Raw genomic sequence first — 12,399 nt, forward strand, 5'->3', positions numbered from 1 at the left:
TAAATACATGATTTCAAGTTTTTTGTGTATATACCCAGGAGAGGATTTGCTGGGTCCTATGGTAACTCTATTGTCAATTTTTTGAGGAATCGCCAGATTGCTTTCCATAGTGGTTGTACCAGTCTACATTCCCACCCGCAGTGAATGATGGTTCCCTTTTTTCCACAATCTGTCCAACACTTGTTATTGCTTGTTTTGTTGATAATGGCCAACCTAACAGGTGTGAGATGGTATCTCACTGTAGCTTTGATTTGCATTTCCCTAATAGCCAGTTAGGTTGAACATCTTTTCATATATCTATTGACTGCTTGTATGGTATGTCTAGTTGGGAGAGGTGTATCTTCAGGTCCTCTGCCCACTTTTTGATTGGGTTGTTTGCTTGGTGTTGATTTTTATGAGTACTTTATATATTTTGGAGACTAAACCTTTGTCGGAGCCACTGTTTGCAAATATCATCTCCCACCTGGTTGGCTGTCTCTTTGTTTTGTTGTCAGTTCCTTTTGCTGTGCAGAAGCTTTTTAGTTTGATATCATCCCATTCATTTACTTTTGCCTTTACTTCCCTTGCCTTTGGGGTCAAGTTCATAAAATGTTGTCTACAACCAAGGTCCATAGTTTGGTACCTATATTTTCTTCTATGTAACTTCCTGTTTCGGGTCTTACATTTAGGTCTTTGATTCATTTTGAATTACTGTTTGTACATGGGGACAAACTGTTATCCAGTTTCATTCTTTTGCATATGGATTTCCAGTTTTCCCAGAACCATTTATCGAAGAGACTATATTTACTATATTGTGTGTTTTGGGCTCCTTTGTCAAAAATTATCTGCTCATATACATGTGGTTTTATAGCTAGGCTCTCTATTCTGTTCCATTGATCTGTGTGTCTGTTTCTCTGCCAATACCTTGCTGTTTTGATTATCATAGCTCTATAGTATAATTTGAAATCAGGTAGTGTGATACCTCCAGCTTCATTCTTTTTTCTCAGGATTTCTTTGACTATTCAGGTTCTATTGTGGCTCCATACAAAACTGATGATTTCTTGTTTTGATTCTTTAAAAAATGACGTTGGGATTTTGATGGAGATTGCATTAAGTCTGTATATTGCTTTGGGTAATATGGACATTGTAACTATGTTGATTCTTCCAATTCATGAACACGGAATATCTTTCCATTTTGTTATGCCTTTTTAATCTCTTTTAATAATGCTTTGTAATTTTCAGTATATAGCTCTTTCATGTTCTTCGTTACGTTTATCTCTAGTTATTCTTTTAGTTGCAATTGCAAAATGAATTGTTCTTTTCATTTCTTTTTCTGAAGTTTTGTTGTTAGTATACAGGAAGGTGGTGGATTTTTTTCACATTAGTTTTCTATCCTGCAACTTGTCTGTATTTGTTTATTGTTCCTAATAGATTTTTTGGTGAAGTGTTTAGGGTTTTCTGTATACAGAAGCATGTCTTCCACAAAAAGTGAAAGTTTGATTTCTTTTTTTTAAAATATTTTTTATTGATTAAGATATTACATATGTGTACCCTCTACCCCCCCCCCCCCCCCGCTCATCCCCTCACCCCCCCGTTGTCCGTGTCCATTGGTTAGGCCTATATACTTGCATATAAGTCCTTTGGTTGATCTTTCCCCCTTGCCCCCACCCTCCCCTACCTTCCCTCCAAGGCCCGACAGTCCAATCAAAGCCTCTCCATCTCTGGATCAGTCCTTGTTCATCAGTTTATGTTGTTCATTATATTCCACAAATAAGTGAGATCTTGTGGTATTTATCCGCTCTCCAGTTCCATTGATGCTGTGGCAAATGGTAAGAGTTCCTTTTTCTTCTTCCTCTTCTTAAAGAATACCTTTCAGCATTTCATATAATGCTGGTTTGGTGGTGATGAACTCCTTTAGCTTTTTCTTATCCGTGAAGCTCTTTATCTGACCTTCCATTCTGAATGATAGCTTTGCTGGATAAAGTAATCTTGGTTGCAGGTTCTTGCTATTCATCTCTTTGAATATTTCTTGCCACTCTCTTCTGGCCTGCATGGTTTCTGTTGAGAAATCAGCTGACAGTCGGATGGGTACTCCCTTGTAGGTAACTGACTGTCTTTCTCTTGCTGCTTTTAAGATTCTCTCTTTATCTTTTGCTCTTGGCATTTTAATTATGATGTGTCTTGGTGTGGTCCTCTTTGGATTCCTTTTGTTTGAGGTTCTCTGCGCTTCCTGGACTTGTAAGTCCATTTCTTTCACCAGGTGGGGGAAGTTTTCTGTCATTATTTCTTCAAAAAGGTTTTCAATATCTTGCCCTCTCTCTCCTTCTGGTACCCCTATAATTCTGATGTTGGTACGCTTGAAGTTGTCCCAGAGGTTCCTTACACTATCTTCATATTTTTTGAATCTCTTTTTTCTTTTTCGGTTGGGTATTTTTTGTTTCTTTGTATTTCAAATCTTTGACTTGATTCTTGGGATCCTCTTGTCTGCTGTTGGATCTCTGTAAATTATTCTTTATTTCAGTCAGTGTATGCTTAATTTCTAGTTGGTCCTTTTTCATGTCCTCCATGGTCTCACTATACTTCTTGAGGGATTCATTAAATTTATCGGCGGTTTCCATAAAATTCTTGACAAACCTTATAAACGTGGCCTTGAACTCTATATCCAGTCGTCTGCCCTCCTCAGTTTCTGCCAATTGTGACCTGTTTGTTTGTCTCCGCATTTTGGCTGCTTCCCTGTGTTGATAGAGTGGCCCTGCGCGCCAGGTGTCCTGTAGGGCCCAGTGGCTCAGCCTCCCCAGTTACCTGGGGTGGACACTCTTGGTGCACTCTTGGTGCCTTGGTTGTTGTAGGATCACTGGGAGGAATTGACCTCCAGGCCAATTGGCTGTGGGAAGCAGCTGTGTCTGAAGTGGGAGAATGGTCCCCCTCTGACCACTGGGTACAGTGGCTCCTGGATCTAAGGAGGTGCTAATTCAGCCCCTGCCTGAGGCCACACAGCCGGAGCCACGAAGAGGCTCAGCTGTGAAGCAATGCAAGCCGCTGCGGGGCCTTGGGCCTTCTCTTGGAAGTTCCGGGTCTGCCTGGCTGGGCTGTAGTTAGGCACATTCACATGCAAAAGCCTCTGCCTCAGCCTGGGTGGGGCGGGGTCTCAGGGAGTCAAAAGGGCGGAGAAAGAAGCTATGGCTGATTCTCCGCGCCCGGAGTTGCGCGTGTCTCAGTGTCCCGGTAACGGCTGCAAGCACCTCTGAGGGAAATCCGCCCTCAAGTTCGCCCGCTGCTGCCTGACAGACCAGCCTCTCCCCGTATGAGTCCTGGGTCCCCAGAGACTTCCCGGAACCGGAGTTCAGAGCAGTCGGGAGCTTGTGATTCAAAAAGACAGCCGCGTCCTCAGGTGCCACCCCCTTTCCGCGCGCGCGAACCGCCGCCGTACCTCTGCACTCAGCCTCCGCAGCTCCTCTGGCTCTCAGCGTGCTTTTCTTTTCTTCTAGTTGTAGAAATTACACTCAGCCAGCCTTCCTGTTGTTCTGGACGATGTTTGCTCCGTCCTTTGGGATATATTTCAATTGTTGTGTGAGGCGACTATTTCCCGGTGTTTATCTATGCCGCCATCTTAGTTTCTCCTCAAAGTTCTTTCTTCGACAGTTTGATTTCTTTCTTCCGTATTTGGGTGCCTCTTATTTCTTTCTCTTGCCTTATTGCTCTGATTAGGATTTAAACCACTATGCTTAATAAGAGTGGTGAGAGTGGACATCCTTGTCTTGTTCTAGATTGTAGAGAAAAAGCTTTCAGTTTTTCATCCTTGAGTGTGATATTAGCTGAGGGTTTATCATAGATGGCCTTTATTATGTTGAGGTACTTTTCCTTCTATTCCTATGTTATTGAGTGTTTGAATCATAAATGGATGTTGTATCTTACCAAATGCTTTTTCTGCATCTATTAATAGGATCATACGATTTTTCTTTTGTTAAAATGGTTTAGTATGTTGAATGATTTGCTTATGTTGAACCATCCTTGTGCCCCTGGAATGAACCCTACTTGATCGTGATCTATTATTTTTTGGATGTAGTGTGGTATTCGATTTGCTAGTATTTTGTTTAGGATTTTTACATCTGTATTCTTCAGATATATTGGTCTCTAATTTTCTTTCTTTGTATTATCTTTGCCAGGTTTTGGTATCAGGGTTATATTGGCCTCAGAATGTGTTAGGAAATAATTGCCTTTTCTTCAATTTTTTGGAACAATTTAAGAAGGATAAGTTTTAAATCTTTTTTGAACGTTTGGTAGAATTCACTGGTGAAGCCATCTGTTCCTGGACTTTTCTTTTTTGGGAGATTTATGGTGGGTGTTTCAATTTCCTCACGACTGATCAGTTTATGTAGATTTTCCAGTTATTCATGTTTTAGACTAGGAAGGTTATATAATCCTAGGAACTTATCCATTTCTTCTAGGTTATTTGATTTGGTGGCATAGTCTTTTATAATGTTCTACTATGATTCTTTTTATTTCTGTGATATCTGTGGTGACTTCTCTATCATTTCTGATTTTGTTTATATAAGTCTTTTCCGTTTTTTCCTTAGTGAATCTAGCCAGGGGTTTGTCAATTTTAACTTTTTCAAAGAACCAGCTCTTTGTTTTATTAATTATTTTGTATAGTCTTTTTGTTCTCTATTTCATTCAATTCTGCTTTTATTTTTATTATTTCCATTCTTCTGCTGACTTTGGATTCTCTAGTTCTTTAAGATGTGATGTTAGGTTGTTTACTTGGGATTTCTCTTGTTCCTTGAGGTAGGCCTCTAATGATATAAACTTCCCTCTTATTACTGTTTTCACTGCATCCTAGAAGTTTTGATCTGTTGTATTGTCATTCTCATTTGTCTCTCCATATCTTGTTATCTCATCTTTTATTTCTTCTTTGACCCAGTCATTTTTTAGTAATATGTTGTTTAATTTCCATGTATTTGTGGGTTTCTTTACTTCCTTTCTGCAGTTGATTTCTAATTTCAAGCAATCATAGTTGGAGACTATGCTTGATATCACGTCAATGTTCTTGAATTTGTTGATGTTAATTTTGTGACCCCACTTATGGTCTATCCTTGAGAATGTTCCATGTGCACTGGGAAAAAAATGTATAATCTGATATTGTGAGATAAATAGTTCTCTACATGTCAATTATGTCCATTTGGTGCAGTGTTTACTTTAAGGCCGATATTTCTTATTGATTTTCTGTTTGGTTGGTCTGTCTAGAGCTTGGCCTGTCTAGAGCTATCAATGGAGTATTAAGGTCCCCAACTATGATTGTGTTTTCATCTGTTTCTCACTTTGATTCTGTGAGTAGTTGTTTTATATATTTTGGTGCTCTCTAGCTGGGTGCATAAATATTAAGTGTTATGTTGGGAAGAATGAGAATCCCAGAGGCCTCCTAGCAATGCGAGGGGGTCAAGTGACACAACCAGCTAACTCCGATAGAAGAAGACGCTGTGACTGGGTCTGTGGCAGCCATGACTGCCCTGCCGGGAACTGTAACTGAACAGTCATCGTCAGAATGTCGGGCAAAGACCAAATTGAAATCTTTCCCTTGCGAATGGCACAGACCATCACGAAAGCTTGATTAAAAGGAGCACAGACAGGTCGAAACCTCCTGAAGAAAAAATCTGATGCCCTAAAACTCTTCGATTTCAACAGATCCTAAAGAAAATCATAGAGACTAAAATGTTGATGGCTGAAGTGATGAGAGAAGCTGCCTTTTCACTTGCTGAGGCCAAGTTCACAGCAGGGGACTTCAGCACCACAGTTATCAAAAATGTGAATAAAGCCCAAGTGAAAATTCGAGCAAAGAAAGATAATGTCGCAGGTGTTACCTTGCCAGTATTTGAACATAACCATGAAGGAACTGACAGTTATGAACTGACTGGTTTAGCCAGAGGTGGGGAACAACTAAATTAAAGAGGAACTATGCCAAAGCAGTGGAACTACTAGTGGAACTTGCCTCACTGCAGACTTCCTTTGTTACTTTGGATGAAGCTATTAAGATAACCAACAGGCGGGTAAATGCCATTGAGCATGTCATCATTCCCAGGATTGAACTTACCCTTGCTTATATCATCGCAGAGCTGGATGAGAGAGAGCAAGAAGAGTTCTATAGGTTAAAGAAAATACAGGAGAAGAAAAAGATTCTCAAAGAAAAAACTGAGAAGGAGGGACTTGGAGAAACAGAGGGTAGCTGGAGAGGTGACCGGAGCCTGCCAAACTTCTGGCTGAAGAGAAGGATGAGGGTCTTCTGTATGAATAATCTTGCCTGCTCTGGTTCTTTCAGAAGTTCTGACATGACACCATTTTAGTTCAGTGTGTAGGTTTGGTTCGTGTGGCTGTTTATTTTTTGGTCTAATTTCACTGGTTGTAAAACTTCCCTGGATGTCCATTTATGGGATTGCTTTTGCAGAATCCTGATTTACCAACCATTGATCACAGATGAGATTTAGAGAACCTGCCTAGGAACTTGTAGAATTTATTCTGCAGAAGTGTCACCCTACCCCAATTATAAATGGTTACAAGTGATCGGCTTACCAAGCATATTAGGAAATTCCCCTTAGGAACCAGCAGTGGTCTCAGGCCAATACAAGAAGGCCAGCTACTGTACAAGCATCCTCCATTCCTACCCACTCACACCCCCTTGCGCTGTTATCGGAGGGAGCTGCAGCCATCCTGTGTTTCTGTGGTACTTCTCCAGCTTTAGTAAAGCCTTCCCTTAATTTACCTTGCATGACAGGTCTCTGTTCTCTCTGTCATGGAACAGTTTTGCCAATTTGCATGTGACTGTGGTATAAACAGTAAATTGATTTTTTTAAAAAGAATTATGTTGATGTAGTATTCTTTTTATCATTATAAAGTGTCCATCTTTGTCTCTTCTTATCTTGAAATCTATTTTGTCAGATACAAGTATGGTTGCACTTGCTTTTCTGCGGATGTTATTTGTTTGGAGAATCATTGTCCACCCTTTTACTTTGAATCTTCCTTTGTCTTTGCAGCTCAGATGTGTCTTTTGTAGGCAACATATGGTTGGGTTTTGTTTTTTGAGCCAGTCTGCTACTCTCTGCCTCTTTATTGGGGCATTCAGACCATTTACATTTAGGGTAATTATTGATGTATGAGGATTTCCTATAGCCATTTTATTTATTTATTTTTTCTGGTAGCTCTCTGTCTCCATTGGTCCTTTTCCTTTGTGATCTGTTTGTTATTTTTGTTTGATGGTATTGCATACTTCTTTACGCTGTTTCCTCTTTTTTTAAAACTATGTGTCCTGTTTTGTCAATATTCATGTGTGGTTACCTTTCGGTTTATAAAAAATAAACTTGCATATATACCCTACCTTTTTTTTTCTTTTGAGTACATCTGATCTTCATTCTTTTTTGCTAGTTCACCTTTTATGTTTTTGTTGTCACAAATTATCCCTCTTTATGCTTCAAGTTTTTGGTGATCTTACTCTTACTGTTGTGACCTTATATACATTGTTTCGGGTAGAATTACTCCCTTAAGTATTTCCTGCAATGAAAGTTTTCTGGTGATAAAATCCATCAGTTTCTGTATGTGTGGGAATATCTTTATTTCTCCTTCATATTTATTTAAAGTATAATTTTGATGGATATATTATTCGTGACTGGTAATTTATCTCAGACATTGAATATTTGGTTCTACTCTCTTCTGGCTTGTAGAATTTCTGCTGAGAAATCAGATGAACTTCTGATGTGTTTTCCTTTGTAGATCCCTTCCTTTTTTCTGGCTGCTTTGAGATTTTTATTTTTATTTTTTGTCATTCATTTTTGACAGCTTTAATACCCAGTGCTTTGGAGAGGGCCTCTTTGGATTGAGGTAACTAGGTGTTCTGTTTGCTTCTTGGATTTGTGGATTTAGTTCTTTCCATAAGTTTGGAAATTTCTCATCAACTATTTGTTTTAATAGACTCCATTCCATGCCCCCTCTCCTTCTCTTCCGGAATGCCTATAATTTTAATATTGCTTTTTCTGATGGAGTTAGATAGTTGTCATAAAGCTCTTTCAGTTTTCTTTATGCTCAGGTCTCTCTCTTCTTCCATCTGCATCATTTCTAGATTCCTATACTTGACACCACTAATTCTTTCCTTCATCTGGTTGGCTCTATTTTCTGTGCTTAGTAGTTCATTCTTAATCTTCTTAATTGCATGCTTCATTTCTAGGGTTTTTGTTTGGTTCTTTTTTAAAGTTTCAATCTTTTTAGTATAGTACTTACTTTGTTCATCGATTTGTTTTCTTTTTTTTTATTGCTTAAAGTATTACAAAGGGTATTACATACGTCTCCATTTTATCCCCCCGCCCTAGACAGTCCCCCAGCCTCCCCCATGCCCCAGTGTCCAATGTCCATTGGTTATGCTTATATGCATGCATACAAGTCCTTTAGTTGATCTCTTACCCCCCTACCTCCTGCCCCCCAACCCTCCCTGGCCTTCCCGCTGCAGTTTGACAATCTGTTTGAGGCAGCTCTGCCTCTGTATCTATTATTGTTCAAAAGTTTATAATGGTCTCTATTATCCATGAATGAGTGAGATCATGTGGTATTTTTCCTTCATTGACTGGCTTATTTCACTGAGCATAATGCTCTCCAGTTCCATCCATGACGTTGCAAATGGTAAGAGTTCCTTCCTTTTTAGAGCAGCATAGTATTCCATCGTGTAGATGTACCACAGTTTTCTAATCCATTCATCTACTGATGGGCACTTAGGCTGTTTCCAGATCTTAGCTATGGTGAATTGTGCTGCTATGAACATAGGGGTGCATATATCCTTTCTGATTGGTGTTTCTGGTTTCTTGGGATATATTCCTAGAAGTGGAATCACAGGGTCAAATGGGAGTTCCATTTTTAGTTTTTTAAGGAAACGCCATACTGTCTTCCATAGTGGCTGCACCAGTCTGCATTCCCACCAGCAGTGCACGAGTGTTCCTTTTTCTCCACATCCTCTCCAGCACTTGTTGTTTGTTGATTTGTTGATGATAGCCAGTCTGACAGGTGTGAGATGGTACCTCATTGTTGTTTTGATTTGCATCTCTCGGATGATTAGTGACTTTGAGCATGTTTTCATATGTCTCTTGGCTTTCTGAATGTCCTCTTTTGAAAGGTGTCTATTTAGGTCCTTTGTCCATTTTTTGATTGGATTGTTTATCTTCCTTTTGTTAAGTTGTATGAGTTCCCTATAGATTTTGGAGATTAGGCCCTTATCAGATATGACATTGGCAAATATGTTTTCCCACACAGTGGGTTTTCTCGTTGTTTTGTTGATGGTTTCTTTTGCTGTGCAGAAGCTTTTTATTTTGATGTAGTCCCATTTGTTCATTTTCTCTTTAGTTTCAAGTGCCCTAGGAGCTGTACCAGTGAAGAAATTGCTTCGGCATATGTCTGAGATTTTGTTGCCTTTGGATTCTTCTAGAATTTTTATGGTTTCCTGTCATACATTTAAGTCCTTTATCCATTTTGAGTTTATTTTTGTGTATGGTGTAAGTTGGTGGTCTGGTTTCATTTTCTTGCATATATCTGTCCAATTTTCCCAACACCATTTATTGAAGAGACTATTCTGGCTCCATTGTATGTTCTTGCCTCCTTTGTCAAATATTAATTGAGCATATTGGTTCGGGCCGATTTCTGGGCTCTCTATTCTATTCCATTGATCTATATGCCTATTCTTGTGCCAGTACCAGGCAGTTTGGAGAACAGTGGCTTTGTAATACAACTTGATATCTGGTATTGAGATCCCACCTACTTTGTTCTTTTTCAGGATTGCTGCAGCTATTCGGGGTCTTTTTTTATTCCAGATGAATTTTTGGAGAGTTCGTTCTAGATCTCTGAAGTATGCCGTTGGTATTTTAATGGGAAGTGCGTTGAATTTATAGATTGCTTTGGGTAGTATGGACATTTTAATGATGTTGATTCTAACAATCCATGAACACGGTATGTTCTTCCATCTGTTTATGTCTTCCTCTATATCTTTTTTCAACGTCCTGTAGTTTTCTGAGTAGAGGTCTTTTACCTCTTTAGTTAAGTTTATTCCTAGGTAGCTTAATTTTTTTGGTGCGATGGTAAACGGGATTGTTTTTATAATCTCTCTTTCTGAAAGTTCACTATTGGTGTATAGAAATCCCTCAGATTTCTTGGGGTTAATTTTGTATCCTGCTACATTGCCAAATTCATGTATTAAGTCTAGTAGCTTTTTGATGGAGTCTCTAGGGTTTTGTATGTATAATATCATGTCGTCTGCAAATAAGGACAGTTTTACTTCCTCTTTTCCAATTTGGATGCCTTTTATTTCTTCTTCTTGCCGAATTGCAATGGCTAACACTTCCAGTACTATGTTGAACAGGAGTGGTGAGAGGGGGCATCCCTGTCTTGTTCCTGTTCTTAGGGGAAATGGTGTTGGTTTTTGTCCATTGAGTATGATGTTGGCTGTGGGCCTGTCATATATGGCTTTTATTATGTTGAGGTATGATCCTTCTACTCCCACCTTGCTGAGAGTTTTTATCAAAAATGGGTGTTGAATTTTGTCAAATGCTTTTTCTGCATCAATTGATATGACCATGTGGTTTTTTCCTTTCAATTTGTTTATGTGATGTATCACGTTTATTGATTTGCGGATATTGTACCATCCTTGCATCCCTGGGATAAATCCTACTTGGTCATGGGGTATGATCTTTCTGATGTACTGCTGGATCCGATTTGCTAAGATTTTGTTGAGGATTTTGGCATCTATGTTCATGAGGGATATTGGCCTGTAATTCTCTTTCATTGTGTTGTCTTTACCTGGTTTTGGTATTAGGGTGATGCTGGCTTCATAGAATGAGCTTGGAAGTGTTCCTTCCTCTTGAATTTTTTCTAGTAGTCTGAGGAGGATAGGTTTTAGTTCTTCCTTGAATGTTTGGTAAAACTCCCCTGTGAAGCCGTCTGGTCCTGGGCTTTTGTTTGATGGAAGCTTTTTGATGACTGCTTCAATTTCTTCCATAGTTATTTGCCGGGGTCTAACCCCAGCGGGTCCAGGGGTCCCCAAAGGCGTAGACGGAGTCGGCGAAGAAGGAATGACACGGAGGCAGCGTTCAGTTGATCATCATAGCCGGGTTTTCTTGTCAGGGTCTCCTGCCAAGTTCTGGTCTGGATCTCCAGCGAAGTTCTGGCTAGGATCTCCAGCCAGGTTCTGTGTCCATGTTCTCTTGCTAGGTTCTCCCGGTTCTCCAGCCAGGTTCTGTAGCCATGTTCCCTCGCTAGGTTCTCCAGCCAGGTTCTGTCCATGTTCTCTTGCTAGGTTCTCCAGGTTCTCCAGCCAGGTTCTGTAGCCATGTTCCCTCGCTAGGTTGTCCAGCCAGGTTCTGTCCAGGTTCTCCAGCCAGGTTGAGTCGCCAGGTTCTAGTCAGGTTCTCTTGCCAATTTCTGTAGTCAGGTTCAGTCCAGGATCTTTTGCCATGTTCTCTCGCTAGGTTCTGTCTCTAGGTTCTGAGGCCAGTTTCTGTCCAGGATCTTTTGCCATGTTCTCTCCAGCGAAGTTCTTCTGTCTCTAGAGAACGTTCTGTGTAGGTTCTGTGCCTAGGTTCTGTCTCTCTCTCTCTCTCCTAAGTTCTGTCTCCTAAGTTCTGTCTGCTGTTGTCTTGTTTCAACTGTATTTATACCAGTTGATTCCAATCTTATCAATCTCTATTACAAAGGTTAGGGCGTTTCTTATCTCCATTCCAGGGAGTAAAGATTATGTAGCTTAAGCATGATTATTCGTAGTTAAAGTGATTAATTACCCGCCTGGCACTTAGTTAAGGGATTTTATTCCCTCCCTAACTTCAGGGGAAAATCCCTACCTGGGGAAACAACCTTTCTCAGAGAGGAGACCTTGGTTAAAACACATAGTTCCAAGAAGGTGAGCAAACATTTTAAGAACAGTATGCCATATATGCCAGGTCCCTTGAAACAGCAAGGATGGACCGGCTCCCGGCAGTTATTGGCCTGTTGAGATTTTAAATTCTTCCTGATTGAGTTTTGGAATGTTGTATTTTTCTAGGAATTTGTCCATTTCCTCCAGGTTGTCTAGTTTGTTGGAGTAGAGCTGTCCATAGTATTTTTTAACAATCATTTGTATTTCTGTGGGGTCTGTTGTTATTTCGCCTCTATCGTTTCTGATTTTGTTTATTTGGGTCCTCTCTCTTTGCTTCTTGGTGAGTCTGGCTAGAGGTTTGTCAATCTTGTTTATCCTTTCAAAGAACCAGCTCTTGGTTTCATTGATTTTCTGTATTGTTTTTTTGGTCTCTATGTCATTTATTTCTGCTCTAATCTTTATTATCTCCTTCCTTCTGCTCACTCTGGGGTTTTCTTGTTGCTCTCTTTCTAATTCTTTGAGTTGTAGAGTTAGATGATTTACTACCATTT

At 39.8% G+C, this 12,399-nt stretch overlaps 1 protein-coding gene and 1 pseudogene across 2 annotated transcripts in view; both read left to right on the forward strand.

Moving 5' to 3' along the window:
- Positions 1 to 12,399, forward strand: part of CHM (CHM Rab escort protein) — a 283,722-nt gene that overhangs the window by 130,159 nt on the left and 141,164 nt on the right. The gene's annotated exons all lie outside the window — the stretch shown is intronic.
- LOC308536326 (V-type proton ATPase subunit D-like) lies at positions 5,522 to 6,268 on the forward strand (annotated as a pseudogene). The gene has a single exon. The product of its transcript is annotated as a V-type proton ATPase subunit D-like (transcript).

The sequence above is a fragment of the Myotis nattereri genome (genome assembly GCF_964212035.1).
Source record: "Myotis nattereri genome assembly, chromosome: X".
NCBI classification, from domain to species: Eukaryota; Metazoa; Chordata; class Mammalia; order Chiroptera; family Vespertilionidae; genus Myotis; species Myotis nattereri.